This window comes from Balaenoptera musculus, chromosome 1 (genome assembly GCF_009873245.2).
Source record: "Balaenoptera musculus isolate JJ_BM4_2016_0621 chromosome 1, mBalMus1.pri.v3, whole genome shotgun sequence".
In the NCBI taxonomy this organism is placed as follows: domain Eukaryota; kingdom Metazoa; phylum Chordata; class Mammalia; order Artiodactyla; family Balaenopteridae; genus Balaenoptera; species Balaenoptera musculus.
The window spans coordinates 84961753-84977892 of NC_045785.1; positions in this window are offsets into that span (position 1 = coordinate 84961753).

Here is a 16140-nt window from a genome sequence, read left to right on the forward strand (position 1 = left end):
CTGTTTACCTTGTATGGCTGTCCAGGCCTCCTTTCTGGTGCTACCCCCTGGTCAGGGAAAATAACCACTGGTATTCAGATAGAATTCTGCTTTACTACTGTATTGTCTATAGTGTGTCTGTTTGCATAAACCTCACAACCTCCCAGGGCAGCCACAACTCAATGTATCAGCCTTCAGAGAAAAAGAAATTCTAAGGAGAATGCTTCCACCTGTCCCATGGCCCACTGCATTTAGTAGGTGTCAATTGGGTTCTACCAGGTACTTTACTCTTTTCCAGATACTTTAACACTTTATTGCTATGTTAGGGAAGAGAACGTATACCAAGCTGCAATGACTTCTTTCAATTTTATTCCACCTATATTATAGTTAATTCAGTCAAAGTGGCAGTCAGGGAAATGGTAATACTCCCAAATTTCCCATTTTGACGCAGATTTCCCCTGTTTTTTAATTTGTTTATTGATTTTATTTTCTGGTCATTTCAACTTCTTAGGTGGAATTGTGAGGGCAGTTAGAGGAGAAAGTTCCATGTGTGTCCTCAAGTTGTTAGAGAGTCTGAAAGTAAGAGAAGCCAATGTATTTCTGTCTATATTACAAAAGTCTGTGAATCCTACTATTACCAGAATGTATGCCCTTGAACCTCTACTTAGATTCATACTATCACTGATGTTCAGAATATAAAAGGTGGCACCATCTTAAAAGAATATTCAGAAAACTTCAAAATAAATTTCAGAAAAGGGCATAGCAGTCACATCATCTGGCATTGGAGAGTTTACCTTGCAATCATGACAAACAAGCCTGGGAATTCATGGGAAGTTTCAGGGGGTTCGTGGGAAGATATCTGAGGATACTGCAGCATTTTGCACAGAATTAGAAAATGGCCCAAGAGGGCCAGATGGCAGTCAATACTAGCTCTGCTGTGTCAGTCGGTAAAGATATCAACATGAGGCTTTTTGCCAGCATGTGGAGACCACCATGCACTTCTCAAGATTGTAATCATTACACAGATGGTATTCCCAGAAGCTACAGGCTGAATATGCTGCATAGCTCCTTGAGAGAGAAATCTTCCATCAACTTTGAAAGGGGCATTAGAAGCCTCTTTGTTAAGAAACTAGATTCTACCCCAAAAAGCTGCATCCAAGGCATTTACAATCACTAGGACAGCCTGGCTACAGGAATTTGTGAGCAGACACTCTGAGATACTCTCCATGGGTCCATCCTAAAACCATTCACTTTAAGATTCTTTATGCTCTAAGGAAATTTTTTTATTGTTTAAGTATATAATCCAAAAAGAGGTTCTTGAGACAATTACAAACAGATCCTTTGAAAGAAACGTAGATACTTTTGACTACGTTAGGCAAAGAAACGAGGTAACATATTCAAGACTTAAAAAGATTAGCACCCCTTCCCAATAGTGCCTAATCCATACCCAGGAAGCAATTTTCTCATCTGGCAGAAGCTGACCTAACTATTTTGGACAGGTATAGCAGCTGGTCAAAATGCTGAATTGTTGGTGCCCGACAATTCTTTGGCTTCATCCTCTGCAAAAGGCTCTAGAATGGTGAAGGGAACAAGCTAAATGATATAAGACAATCTTGTAAATAGATCCATAACTCTAAAATATATCCAAGGCTGAATATCTCAAATGGCTTAGCTCCCATTAGTCAATTGCCTCAGCACCTCAAGTGTATGACAGCTTCACATTTCTTTCAGCATCATCTATTATTTCACTTCTCATTGATGTTAAGTCACCTTTGCAGAATTCAACTCATGAACATTCTAGTTTATTTTCAAGTGGAATGTGTTTGCTGGATGTGGTATTAAATGCGAATTGTACTTTAAACTTTCATCATTTGTTGTATTCAACAAGTTTACTAAGTGGTGAAATAGTCTATGAAGACCTTGACCAATTCCGCTGCTTGGGTGTCCAAAAAAATCAAAACAATACAACCTCAAAGCCTTAGCTGAACTATGGGCTCTCTCATGGGGAAGGGAGTGATTCCCTTGCATCCTACCATGAAACAGGCTGCCACATACACCCCGCTCCCAGGCTAAGGGTAGAATGCAGACATAAGGCTCCTCCAGTTACATTCCTTGTTAGTGTTGTTTTTTTGTTAGATTGGTGTTTTTTGACGTTTAATTGACATATAGCATTATTTCGTTTCAAGTGTACAACATAATCATATTTGTGTACACTGCAAAATGATCACCACAATAAGTCTATTTACCATCTGTCACCCTACCTAGTTATTAACCCCATTAGTTATTTTGGGTCTCTCTTCAGTTATCTGCTGATACATCCAGAGGCGACTAAAAACAAGGAAACGCATTCTCCTTTCTGGACAGGCTGCCTTTCTTATGTTAACAGAGACCTTTAATGTTACTATGAACATTGTCTCATTTAATCCTTACAGAAATTCAGAGAAGTAAATTCTATTATTGTTGCTATTCCACAGATGAAGAAACTAAGGTATGTAGAGATTAAATAACTTGTCCAAGCTTATGTAGCCCATAAATGGTAGAGCCAGGATTCAAACCAAAACCTCGAGACTAAAGCGCACCCTTGTAACGCCTCTGCTCAGCTCTGCTGCCGTCTGACGAAATTCAAAAAGAGCTGATGCAAGGATCCTCCTGCAGGAAGGACGCTTAAGGCACAATCAGTAAATATCGAGGGCCAGTTACAAACAAGGGCTTCCGTTTCTTGGTCCCTTTGACATGGGTTTGAAATCAACAATCTGTCCCTGGTGTGTGCTCTTACTGCTTCTCTCTCTCATCCATCAGCCCCTCCTAAGACATAGCCTTGGCCTTCCTCTAAGTCTTCCCTGGTATCTCTGCCAGGCATTGTCAAGGCCCCTCCTCCTGATCCCAAGATCTATGAATAGAGACATCTTTTCCTGTCTGGGCCCAGACCCTTTTGACTTTGGGAGAGCCGTTGTTAGTGATGGCTGCTTCATGAACTTAACTGGAGACCCTCCTGGTTCAACCCACTATTTCTTTTAACTGTGAAGCCTCATCTGTGATTCACTCTGCCTAAACTGAATTCCAATATAATCAGCTCTTCCTGGTTTCTGTTGTCTCTCTCCCCTTCCTGCACCCCACCCTCCTGCCCTCCCTGTCACCACCTAATCTTATTTCCTTTCTATGTTGTCTCTCCTTTCCTTCCTCCTAATCCTTTTCAAACTGCTGTTTTTTAGGCCCTTAACCCGGGCTCAATTCCTCTCTGCTCCGTTAAGCCTCTTTCTCACTTCTTTCTGTCAACACACAGGTTCACTGAAAGTGCACTTTCCTTTCTGCCTCTGCTTCAGCAACACCCCCGACACCTGACCAGACAGGTATTCCATCCCTCTCCCCTGTCCCCCCAGCAGGGGCAATCACATCCCCCTTTCAAGGTTTCCTGTCACTTAAAAAACACCCCTTGGCATGTTGAAAGACAGCCACCATCTGGCTCTGGTAAAGTCCATCAGCGCACATCCTTAGAAATATTAAAATCATTTATGGGCTTCCCTGGTGGCGCAGTGGTTGAGAATCTGCCTGCCAATGCAGGGGACACGGGTTCGAGCCCTGGTCTGGGAAGATCCCACATGCCGCGGAGCAACTGGGCCCGTGAGCCACAATTACTGAGCCTGCGCGTCTGGAGCCTGTGCTCCGCAACAAGAGAGGCCGCGATAATGAGAGGCCTGCGCACCGCGATGAAGAGTGGCCCCCACTTGCCACAACTAGAGAAAGCCCTCACACAGAAACGAAGACCCAACACAGCCATAAATAAATAAAAATTAAAACAAAACAAAACAAAACAAAAAAATCATTTATATTTGATGAAATTTACTTCCCGTTTCCAGAACTTTAATCCACACTCACTTTTTGGAAATCAATGCTGATTCATTTGTTTGGGGCAATTATCTGGCAAGCTTGAACTTTTTATACAAATATTTTCAGTGTTACAATGTCTCATAAGCAATATATTCCATAGCCAGGGCTTGCTAGAGAATAGGACAAATTAAACTTCTATCTTGGTTTTTGAAAGTTTTTCATATTCATTGTTATCAGACTATGTTCTAAGCATAGTTACAGACACAGAGGGCAGGGCACATCCCCAACGGCAGGAAATAGACAAGAGAAAGTCCAGGCAGATGGCAAATGTGCATCAAGGGAGCGTCAGGATTGAGCAACAGGTGTGCTGGCAAAGAAGGCAAATGCAGCATCAAGAGCCAGGTTGGCAGCAGGCAGAGTTGATGTTGGGGAAATCTGGCAACAGGTAAAAGGAGCCAACCACAAACACTAAAGTGCAGGTCCATAAAATGACTCCCGTGGCAGGACAGGATCATAGCGGTGGAGGATATGGGATTCCAGGCAGAGGCAGACGGTAAACATAGGGGTACCAAAGATTTATCCCAGTTATTGGAATTGAGATTCAAGACAGGATTTTATTCACAAGGAAGGTGATAGCTAGGGTGGAAAGTCAACAAGCCTGATGAACAACTGAATCACTGCCTTCCCCTCAATTCCACCTGCCGAAGGGTTGAAAATGGAATCCAACTTCCAGGTGGGAGCCAAGCAGCTCAGCTCTCCAGTTCAAGGCAAATGAGCCCATCAGACAGTTACCTGGTGAAGCAGGGGGGTGGAAGGTTATGAAAGGGGTTATAGCGGCAGCACGGGCATCTTCTGGGACCACAGGATCACCTCAAAATCCTTAGCTCTTAGAAGAGTTTGTCTGGCACAGACTCCAACCTCCCAGTGGAGACCTGCCTCCCTGCCCATGGGATGTGTCCCAGGGCCACCTGCTCTACAAATCCATAAATCCAAGGCATAGGACAACAACTTCTGTATAGGCATTGGAAGCAAACAAAATTTGCCCTGGCAGGATCATCTCACATGCATTTGACAGGTAAGTTAAATTTACGGAACCCTTTAGGTATGCAGGCCAGAGAAAGCAACGGGACTTCCAGAATGCCTTGTGGTCAGTGTGGACACTCGATAAATGTTTGGAGATTGATTGATCTTGCCATTATCTTTAGGTTTCCAGAGAAGTAGAAACTTGATTCTAACCGGGTCCCTGGCCACTGTCATTTATCCAGTAGCAAAATATAGTAATCTTGACCTCAGTATATTCTTTGGTAATATTCAAGGGTTGAGTTTTACATAAAGGAATAATTCCCTGAAAGCAGGGAGACTGTCATAGAGGTTTTCTGAGTGTAATGTCTACAACTCAAAATGCCAAATATCTACTGTCTGGGAAATTGTCCAGATTTTCAGTGCTGGCAAGTTGCTGAGTTACCCAGGTAAATGCTTTTATTTAAATACAAAGAATGGTGTGTATAAGTGTGTACCAACTATTTGAATGTTAATTATTTCAGAATTAAATGCACTTTTAATGACTCTTATTTGTATGTTTCTCTGTAAAGTCATTTCTGCCAAATAAATCATGCCCTAATTGAGCATGGCAGAAACTTGCACTTTCTGCCCTCATGATCAGTTTTGGAGACCCTCATTTCCACTGCCACAGAGCAAATAATGATACCATACTGCCATTCAAGTATACACAAGGTGACCGATAAATGCCTGAAATGCCTCTACTTTGTCCAAGCAGCAGACAGAAAGAAGTAATCCATTTCATTTAGATTTGTGAGTATCATTTTGGCATCAAAATGACAAATGATCCTTCTCCATGTGTGAAGCATGCTAGAGTTACTGGGCTATGTACCAGGGCTATAAAAACTTGGAAATGTCAACGGCATTTTCAAGCATCTGCTCTCTCTAGCCCCACATTTTTGGGCAATGGCAAAAATTCTTCAGGATGATGCATTCAAGCCCCAGTCTTCCAACATAAACTGTCAGGAGAAATTTTAAATTTACATCAAAGAAATTAGGCGAATCATCCTACTCTCCCCTGTTACTGCTCCATGGGGGTCTCTAGGATGAAATGAAATTGTGGTTACATTTCCAAATGGGTCATAAACCCAATACAACTCTCCTTGGAGACTCACAACTTATACTTCCCCTTTTCCTGATACACTACTGCATCTCTAAAGCTACTCCATATACATGCAGTGTAGCAGTGCATGCCTTGGGGAAAAGGCAAAAATAAGGAAGACAATTCTGTTTATGGGTGGTTGAGAGCTTAGTGGACCTTATTAAACATACGTGCGTACACACACATACACACACACACACAAACACAGCTCCAGCCCTGCATCACTGTTTCCTGAATTACTCTGTCCCATTATATGCTGAGATAACGGCATACTAGTAAATAGCTAAATAACAGCTCTCCACCTCTGACAGTGAATTTACACCCTGTGAAGCCTTCTTTATTTTTGTGACTACTGAGCTTTCAGTGGGGCTTCCCTTCACAGCTTTCAAAGATAGTAAATTTTTTTTGGTGGTGATACCCTGAATCTAACTAGACTTTTTACCCGAAGTTTTGGATTAAATACTTACGTTATCCAGAGGAGAATTTCCAGTTGGAGACAGAATAATTTTCTTTTGATAAGACCTACCCCTTGCCTCACGCCAGAAACAATGGTTAAGAACCCCAAATGGCACTCTGACAGCCTTTATCATGCTCTGGTTCAGCTTCCAGGGAATTACCAAGACACACATAGCCTTCTCTAGATATTTTTAGAAAACAGACAATAACTACAAAATAAACTAAATTGACTAAGTGTGGCACATCACCGAGATGATTGCTAATTTAGAAATATACTTCTAGAAACTCATTTTCTCCTACTGTTTCCAGGCAGAGGACCAGCAAGAAATTAATTGCCTGGGTTGGGGGAGGGGGAATATAAGTAAAATAAAATCAAACTTCTCTTCAAAAACTCACCACATATGGATTTTTAAGAACATTTTCAGCTTTCCCAGTTAACTGAGTAGTCAGGCTCTTCTTCAGTCGTCTGAGACTGCAGTCAAAGACACAAAACACACTTTACCAGTCGTGACGGTGGCACCTCTCTGGGAGTTTCTGTGATGTATGCACACTTCTACTCATCATGAAGGTTTTGATTAATGTGCAGTTAATCTTCCTTCTTGCTAATAGACCAAAATATTTCTCATCAAGGAGTAAATGATCAGACTACTGATACAAGTGGCTTTTGAGAAGTCCATTTATAATGAGACACCTTCAGCAAAAAGTCTCGTTTTCAAAAAAAAGAAGAAAAACTATAATTGATATCTTTAGACTTTTTCAACTCTCTTCCACTTCTTCTCTTGAGCAGGGGCCTTTGAGTGGCAAGAGTGGAAAGAGAAAGGTGGGACAGAAAGCAAAGTGGAATTTATGGGGGACTCCAAATGGCCCAGGCTCCATATTTGGCCCTGAACTAACACATACCTCATTTAATTCCCATAGCAACCTTTCAGAGCAGGAATCATAATCCCCATTTTACTGATGAAAAATCTGAGCTTTATTTACTCATGTTGAGTAGTTGGAGGTCATGCAGCTAGCAAGTGGTGAAAGCTGGTTTCGAACTGTTACCCATTTGACTGTAAACGCCATGCTATCACCACCCCATACATGGTATTGTGCATTCACACTTCGATCATAAAGAGAAAGCGTGTAACTCTACCATGAAAAATGTTAATTTGAGACCCACTACTGTAAAAATATACAATGTTTCCTGATTAGCCAAATTAAGGGTGCCGGGCATTTACACAGATATTAAAACAGAAAATAATGCCCAGGGCTTATCTTCCCACGAGAGCATTAGAGCTCCAAAGAAATAGAGGTCATCAGCCAGAAGATCAGAAGTGTTTTACTCACAGGACCAGTGCTGACACTAAAATAGATGCCTTGAAAACCTATTGCTTATGTCAACTTCAACCCACAGTGAGGAGTAATCACTAATTCTTGGTCAGATTATACAGGCAGCAATAATTCTCGGTATGAAGGTCAAAATTTGGGGCCAAGTCTATGAGGAAGGCATGAAACCCTGAGAGGTTGACCAATGTACAGCTGAAATGACACAAAACTGAGAATCAGGTGGTATGAATTCTGGTTCTAATCCTTATTTGTGTAAGATTCTAGACAAGTCACTTAACTTCTCTGGGCTTAGTTTCCTCATCTCTTAAATAAGGGTGTTACATCAACTATCTGTAAGGTTTCCTGCAGACTGTTTTATGCTTTGAAGTCTGTGTTCAACAAAGTGGAGCTAGGAAAGAGTTCAGAGCTGGGGCACAGAGAAGGCTGTGCTGAAGTTCAGACTTGCATCACAGCAAAGAGCAAAGAGAAAACATCAAAGCCCCATTGTTCCAGGCCAAGGAATCAAACAAAAGAGGAAGCCAAAACCCAGGCAAAATCTAGCATAACAGTGATAAGATACCAGCAGTAAGAAGGATACAAGGAACAATTCGCTAAAGTTTTATCCCCAGCTTTCTTCTCCAAGAAACTTAAAAATTAATCCTTGGGACTTCTCTGGTGGCGCAGTGGTTAAGAATCTGCCTGCCAATGCAGGGACCACTGGTTCGAGCTCTGGTCCTGGAAGATCCCACATGCCGCTCAGCAACTAATCCCCTGCGCCACAACTACTGAGCCTGCGCTCTAGAGCCCGCGAGCCACAACTACTGAAGCCCGCACGCCTAAAACGCGTGCTCCGCAACAAAGAGAAGCCATTGCAATGAGAAACGTGAGCACCGCAACGAAGTGTAGCCCCCGCTCACCGCAACTAGAGAAAGCCCTCGTGCAGCAACAAAGACCCAATGCAGCCAAAAATAAATATAAATCAATAAATAAATTTATTTTAAAATTGTATAAAAAATGAATCCTTAATGAGGGCTAACAGGATGACAGATGGAAGTAACGGACATGTCTGGTTAGAATGAGAAACATCCTAAAAGAAAGGTTTTTAATTAACTCTTTCATATTGACACACTACTTTTATTGTCTCTAAATACAATTATGATGGGGATTTCCAAGCATTTGGTATCAGTCTCAGCTCTGCAATCACCATATTCTTAAAGGAGCAGAACTAAATAAATCGATAAACCGCAGAGACATTTTAATAACATCCTTCTAATAAAGGAATTCGGGTCCTTAGGTTTTTCTTTGAGGGAGACTGGTTTAATTGACTTAGAGTAATAGCAGCTTGATTTATGAAGAATTTCTTTTAAATTAAATTAGTTATAAAATTTAAATTTTAAATTACTTTTACTAAGAGCCACCACCTCGCTTACCCAGCTTTAAATAACATAGCCCAGCCAAGTGATACAGAATGTGGATTTATTTATTTTACAATTGCATAATCTGTTGAGGAAGATGAGTAGATAATTTGGGAATTTCTTTGGGTTTGCTAACTACCTTCAAATTCAAATGGGATAGTTCTTTGACTATGGGAAAAAATATATGCATACATACATAGAATATGTATTAATATATATTAATAATAAATATAGTAATATATTATTTTAAAATATAAATATATAATTATATTATATTATTACTAAATTATATATACTATAATATATTAATTATGTTAATATAATACATTATGTGTGTGTGTCTATCAGACCATGTGCTTTGACTTTGAGATCTAAAAGCAAAACAGGGAATTCTGGGTTAATGAGTACAGTTCACAAATAAATATATACAAAAATGAACTTCGTAGCACTCATTTTGATAGGGAGTAACTGTTAATAACCTAAATATTAATTAAGTATAGATTGTTTAAATAAAATATTGTTCAGCCTTACAGCAAGTACTATATAGCTGTTGAAAAGTATAGACACGGATTTAATGTGTCTGGACTTGCACAGACAACCAAAATACAAGATTAAGGGACTGAAATATTGCAGCACATACGTGTGTTCCCATGTCAGTATACATATAAAAAATTTAGAACAGTGCGTGTCATGCTGTTAATAGTTCCCTCTGGGGATAGAACTTTCATTTTCTATATGATATATTTTGCTATGTGCAAATTAGATACAACTTTATATTACTATTCTAATCAGAAAAAAATTCAAAGGAAAAATAAGATGCAAGCAGGCTACCCATAGACATATATGCTTCTTGACATCTTAATCTAAGTTAAGCACTAGAGCAGAGTTTGGCAGTGTGCCATTTAAGTCATTTCAGAGGACTAATTATTTTTAAAATTGTTATATAAGGTATCTAACACATGTATCACTCAGTAATCTCTTGATGATGATGATGATTGATGATGAGCGTGATCTTGGCTTTTAAAAACCTATTTGAACACATTCCTTCAGAGGGGAGTTAAGATAGGGAACGGTGATTGATAAAATCTTATATGTGATTAAACTTCAACAGTACCAAAAATATTTCAGGACCCATAACTCAAACCAATCCCAAATTTTTCAGTCCATTAATGAACACAAACAGATAAAGGGATAGAAGAGCTGTAAGAAATATATATGGCCATTCAAAATGAGACTGGACTTAATCAAACAACTACTTGACATTGTGTTTCAAGGTTGGTTGATACAGTTACCTAGCGCCGTGTGAGCCATTTCAACACATAAGCTGTTGCTGGGTTTGTTGCATTTAACATATTCCACAAATGACCAAGAGGAACAGTGCATTAAGAAGAGTCTGGCCTGGAAGTTGGAAGACCTGAACTCTAGACCCAGCTCCACCAGTGATAAGCCAGCTGTATGATGCTGACCAATCAGCTTTCCCTCTCTGGTCTCAGTTTCCTTATCAGCATTACACTGCCTTTTGTGTACATTTTCTTCCACTGAGTCCATTTCACATCACAATGAGTCTGAACTGCCTGCACTGTTGATTGCTGTATCTCCAGCATCTAGAATGGTGTTTGCTACATAGAAGATGCTTAACAAATATATGTTGAAAGAGCAAATTCTTTAGTGGTGCACTCTAAGGCTTTTTATGTGTGGTTTTTCGTTCAGCATAACTCAGAGTAAAAGTGAGGAGCAGCGAATAAAGCCCAGGCTCTGTTTCTTGGACTAGAGAAGTTCTTTGCCTAAAAACCAAAACCAAACAAACTAAACCAGAAACCTATGGCAAAGCCATCATGGAGTCTCATTCTGCATCAGAAACCTCACTGCAAGCCCTGCAAAGTGCCTGCTGAGAAGGTTATACAAACAAAGCAGAGCCCACTCAGAGCTCCAATAATTGGGCCCCCTCCTCTTTGCATTTCTTTTCTCCTTCTTTCACTGTCGCTGAAACCTGCCCTATAAATCAGACTTAATTATCTATAAAATTTGGTGTAGAAAAGGATTTACTCATTAAAAATGTTCATCAACTTGCTACCCACGTTCCAGACTAATAGAAGCGGAAAAGGAACACCATGGAAACACCAGACGGGCTGGGGAGATAAGCGAGCTTTGAAATACCTGAACCTCAATTAAATAGCAAGTGCCAGTCTCTGTATCTGCCTTTTCAAATATCATGTAGGGAATAAGTAAATGTCACCAAATCATCAGTCTATTTTCCCCTCTTTTCCTTTTAGGTTACTTGCTTCAACAGGTTTTTAAAAATGGGTTTTCTGAGTTAACTTCCTTTGCCCGTGTGTTACTCAAGATATTTTCCCTAGTGGTGCGTGTGTGTTTGCAAAATGTCATAATCCTCTCTACAGCCAAACACAAGGGCTCACGTTTAGTCACAGAGGGAGGAGTGGTTAATTAATGAGAGCGGAGGGAGGCAGTGAGGAAACATTGGAGAGAAACGTTGCCGGTGGAAGATCAGAGGGGAAATGTCTCAAGTCAGTCCAAGATAAATCAACAGTGCTTAGAGGTAGCCCTGGGATAGATGATGCTGGCTGCCAACTAAGTTAGATTTCGTGTGTGTGTGTGTTCGGGGTGGGGCGGGGGGGGGGGCGGTATTTTTGTTTGTTAAGGTGGTGGAGGTGTGTGAGGACTTGGAGAGAATGTTAAAGTAGCTTTAACAAGACACAGCAGCTCTCAAATTGCACATCGGTTTCCAAGAACCTCTCCATTTGTGAAAAGGCAGAGATCTAAAACTTTTTCTCCTTTTCCAGCACATGACAGGATTTTTGTCGTGACTTTCCTAAATCCTCACAGAGCCAAGAAAGAAAGTGCCCACAGGAGTGGGAGGGAAAAGACACATGGAGGGGCGATGAGGAAGCCTGCTTACAGCAGCCAGCCTTCCCTTCTGGCCCCTCACTTCCTTCCAGAGAGAACGTCTTTCCTTGACAGGGCCTGCCTCCTGTCATTTCTTCCCAATGCTCTGCCCAACCCTGGAAATCTGGATTTTCTTTTTAAAAAAAGATGTCTAGAGAGAAAAATAGACCAGGAACAGCCAAAAGAAAATACAGCACAGCTTGTTGATATAGTCCTGTCAGATATGTCAAATGTTCATGGTGAGGCTCACTTTTTATGTCTAGGGGTTTGTTTCCTTTCATTTCACTTTATATGTTCTTTGTATTTGTCCCTAGTGGATGTCTTCTTTTGTTGTTTGTCCCTACGATCTCTTGCTGAGTCTTCCATTCTGTGATTTATCTAATCTCATGAACTTACCCAAACTAACCAAAATTAACTTTGGGGAAGTTTTCACTCTCAATTTTGGAAAAGCAGGTTTGCTCCAATTGCTATCTACTCACTAATAGGACAGGTCCACATTCTCAATTTACGTACAGCCTTCGAAGACTCGTGATCTTGACCATGCAACTAGAAGAAGATTCCACAGCCACACCACCCAAACCGATGGTCTGATTGAGTAAGGAGGCTTGGTCTTGGCTCAGTGTTTGCCCCACAAGATTATGAAGTCAAAAAATAAATGATGTTATAGCAACGCCTTTTTCCCCTGGGCCATTGTTTTGTGAATGCACTGCCTATATGGCTGTCCAAGATGATGAGCGACACGTGGATGCAAATCTGGTTTTATTCATTTCATATCATTAATGCCTAAGATGGTGCCTAGCATTTATAAAGATTTTAATACTTTGAAATAAATGAATGAATGAACAACTCACCTTTTTTGATGTAAGAACTGTAGAACCACCTTATTCAGATGCAAACACTAAAACTTTAACACCCATAGCGTTTTGGCCTTCTGGGTGCACCCCGTTACTCAAAGTGCAAGACCCTATAAGTGATGGTCTTGGAATTTTCCATGAGCACTGTGTCCCAAGTAGCCGTAAGAAGGCACCTACTCAATTCACTGTGCTGTCAGTAAAGAGAACCTTTGGATTTCATTCGTTCATGAATATCTGCTAAATCTGAAACTCTGTGCCACGCAAATTCTGCTGGCACTTAATGTGAATGCATACACTGGGAGTAGGGGTAGAACAAAAACTTGCAAATGATAAAAAGGAGGAGGGTGGGATGATGAGAATCAAAGACAGTGAAAAAGTCTTGTTGTTCGTTCAATCACTGTTTATCATTTCCTTACTCTAGACCCAGTACTGTGCTATTCTCTTGCAATGCACTGGTAAGTAGAGCATAGTCTCTGTTCTCCAAGAGTTAAAAATCTAGTGCACGCTGTTGTATGTGAGCCTGGTAGGCTTACTGATTCCACTGCCCTGAAAATCATACCATACATGGTTATTAAGCCCCAAGCTTTCTCCTGGTGTGGAGGATAACGGATAATGGATGAAATCTCCCAGAACTTGAGCCATGAGCTTGACTGTTAGTCATGCATTGTTGAACTCTATGATAATTCTTCCATGCCAATAGGCTTGCTGTCACTGCCCAAGTGAATCCTGAATATACTGCTTAGGCAGTGGCAGAATCTGATGAAATCCAACACAGGATCAGTTAAAAGCAGTTGGCAGTCATCATTTTCTTTCCAAATTACACAAATACGGCGGTTGGCCTTCATAGGCAAAGAAGACTGACACCTCCATCGAATGACTGAAGGACCCTCAAAGCCCATCCTGTCCTAAAAATATCCCCTTCAAACTATTAGGTAGAAAATAAGCTACAAGGATATATTGTAAAACATGAAGAATATTGCCAATATTTTATAAGAGCTATAAATGGAGTATAAGCTTTAAAAATTATGAATCACTCTATTGTACACTGTAACTTATATAACACTGTACAGCAACTATACTTCAATTTTAAAAATTAAAAATACATATCCCCTTCAAACCAGCCACAAAATTCTTTTTTTAATTTTTTTCAAGTATAATTGATTTACAATGTTGTATAATTTCTGCTGTACAGCAAAGGGTATCAGTTATACATATAAATACATTCCTTTTCATATTCTTTTCCATTATGGTTTATCACAGGATATTGAATATACTTTCTTGTGCTATACAGTAGGACCTTGTTGTTTATCCATTCTATATATAATAGTTTGCATCTGCTAATCCCAAACTCCCAATCCATCCCTCTCCCACCCACCCTCCCCCTTGCCAGCCACAAAATTCTTAATGTCCCTCCAGGAAAGACACTTTTACCGTATTAAGTCATCAGATGCTGGAAAGAAAATCCATGATCAATCTTACCCATTATCAGGAATTAGCTTACTTAATTAATCCATTACCCTCTCTTCTCCTAACTTCCTACCCTCATCCCCACCCATTCCCACTTCCATTTCTGCTCAAGTAGATCTAAGTCCAAAACTGGGGATTGGAGTCTGGTGGCCGTGATTAATCCTTGGTGGGAGAAGGACATCTGTTTATTTCAGAGTGCTTATACATGTCTCAGTGGGGACTCTTGCTTTGGTTATGGGTATCTGTAAAGAAAATGCAAAGAAAGGGAAAGAATTGCTGAAAACAAATTTTCCCCACATCACAATTGTATGAGCTTCCTGATAGGCAAGTGATAGCTCTTCTCCTACTCCAATCTCAACGCTGGTTCAGAGCTCTCTAAAATGTCTGCTACAGGCACAAAAGTCCCATTAAGATGCTTGACAATCTAACCCATGCAGTTTCTCTCTCAGTAGCAGCTACACTAAGTGACATCCAAACGCTGGTAATGAGGAGACATCTGCATGCACCCTGGTTTCGAAACATAAAGCACTGGAGGAGTTATGAGCTGTCAATCATTTCAGCTGTTCTCAGCCTTGTGTTTATTCAGAAATAATTTTCGAGGCTGCAGGAAGTGTTGTTACTAACTGATGAGCAAGTCTGAACACTAAGAATGATTGATGTTCTTTGAGGTAAGCTGGGAAACTCTCCATCCACTAGAGGCAGCCACAGCTCAGGATGCTGATAAGGTTCTGACACGGAGAGTGAGTGATGAGTGTTGTGTAATGTCTGCTGAAAACGAGAAGCCATGACAACGGTGTGAGGAGGAATCCTCTAAACACAAATCCTAGGGCTCCACACAAGCAAGTTAATAGCTCTGATATCTTGACTTGATCTATGGCAGAAACCCCTGTCAGGATCACTTTTCCCATTCTGTTGGAAGAGACTATAAAAGCAAAGACACATTAATTGGTAATAAAATCCTCCTTGATTTACTGATTGGTTGGTAATTTGGGAATTTTCCAAATCTGAAATGCTTAATTCAGAGTATTTTCCAACTTGTCATATGTTAACGGTATTAGTAGAGAAAAGGACAAGAACTTGTAGAAACATTAAAATGGTTAGAATCTAGGAATTGAGGATCCTATCTTGGGATTCATGCTGGGAAGAAAACAACCCTGAAATATGGTCCAGCCAGCTTTCTTGAGCCCTGCTCTCAGGATTCAGAATGCTGATTCAATACAAACCCATGCTTTGTGATGACTGCAGAAAATTCTTTCAATCATTGTCCACTGACTGGCTGGCTCGCAAGCTATGGCAATGCACAATTATTTCTCTCCCCAGATTCACCACCCTTATGGGCAGCAGCTGCATGGATGTACACATTCAATAACACTTGGTTGGGACATCTTCTGTGCCAGGCATGGTATTAGCTCCAAAGATACAGTGGTGGACAAAACAAAAATGTTCTCTGTCTGCCTGGAGTTCACAGTCCGGCAGAAGTCAGAGACATTGAATGTAAAATACACATTTTGATCTGAAAGATCCATTGCACAGAAGAGAATAATGAAAGGAATCTAAAGGCGTCATGGAAGGTCTCTCTGGGGAAGTTATATTTAAGTTGAAATGTGAAGCTTGAATAGGAGAAGGCCAGGCAAAAGACAGGGCTGGGTGAGTGTTCTGGAAACATTCTAGGCAGAGGACACTGCATATGGTGAGACCCTGTGGCAGATTAAAGGGAACAGCAAGTTGATGTGACCTGTTTCCTTAGACAACTGAGATCATTCAAATT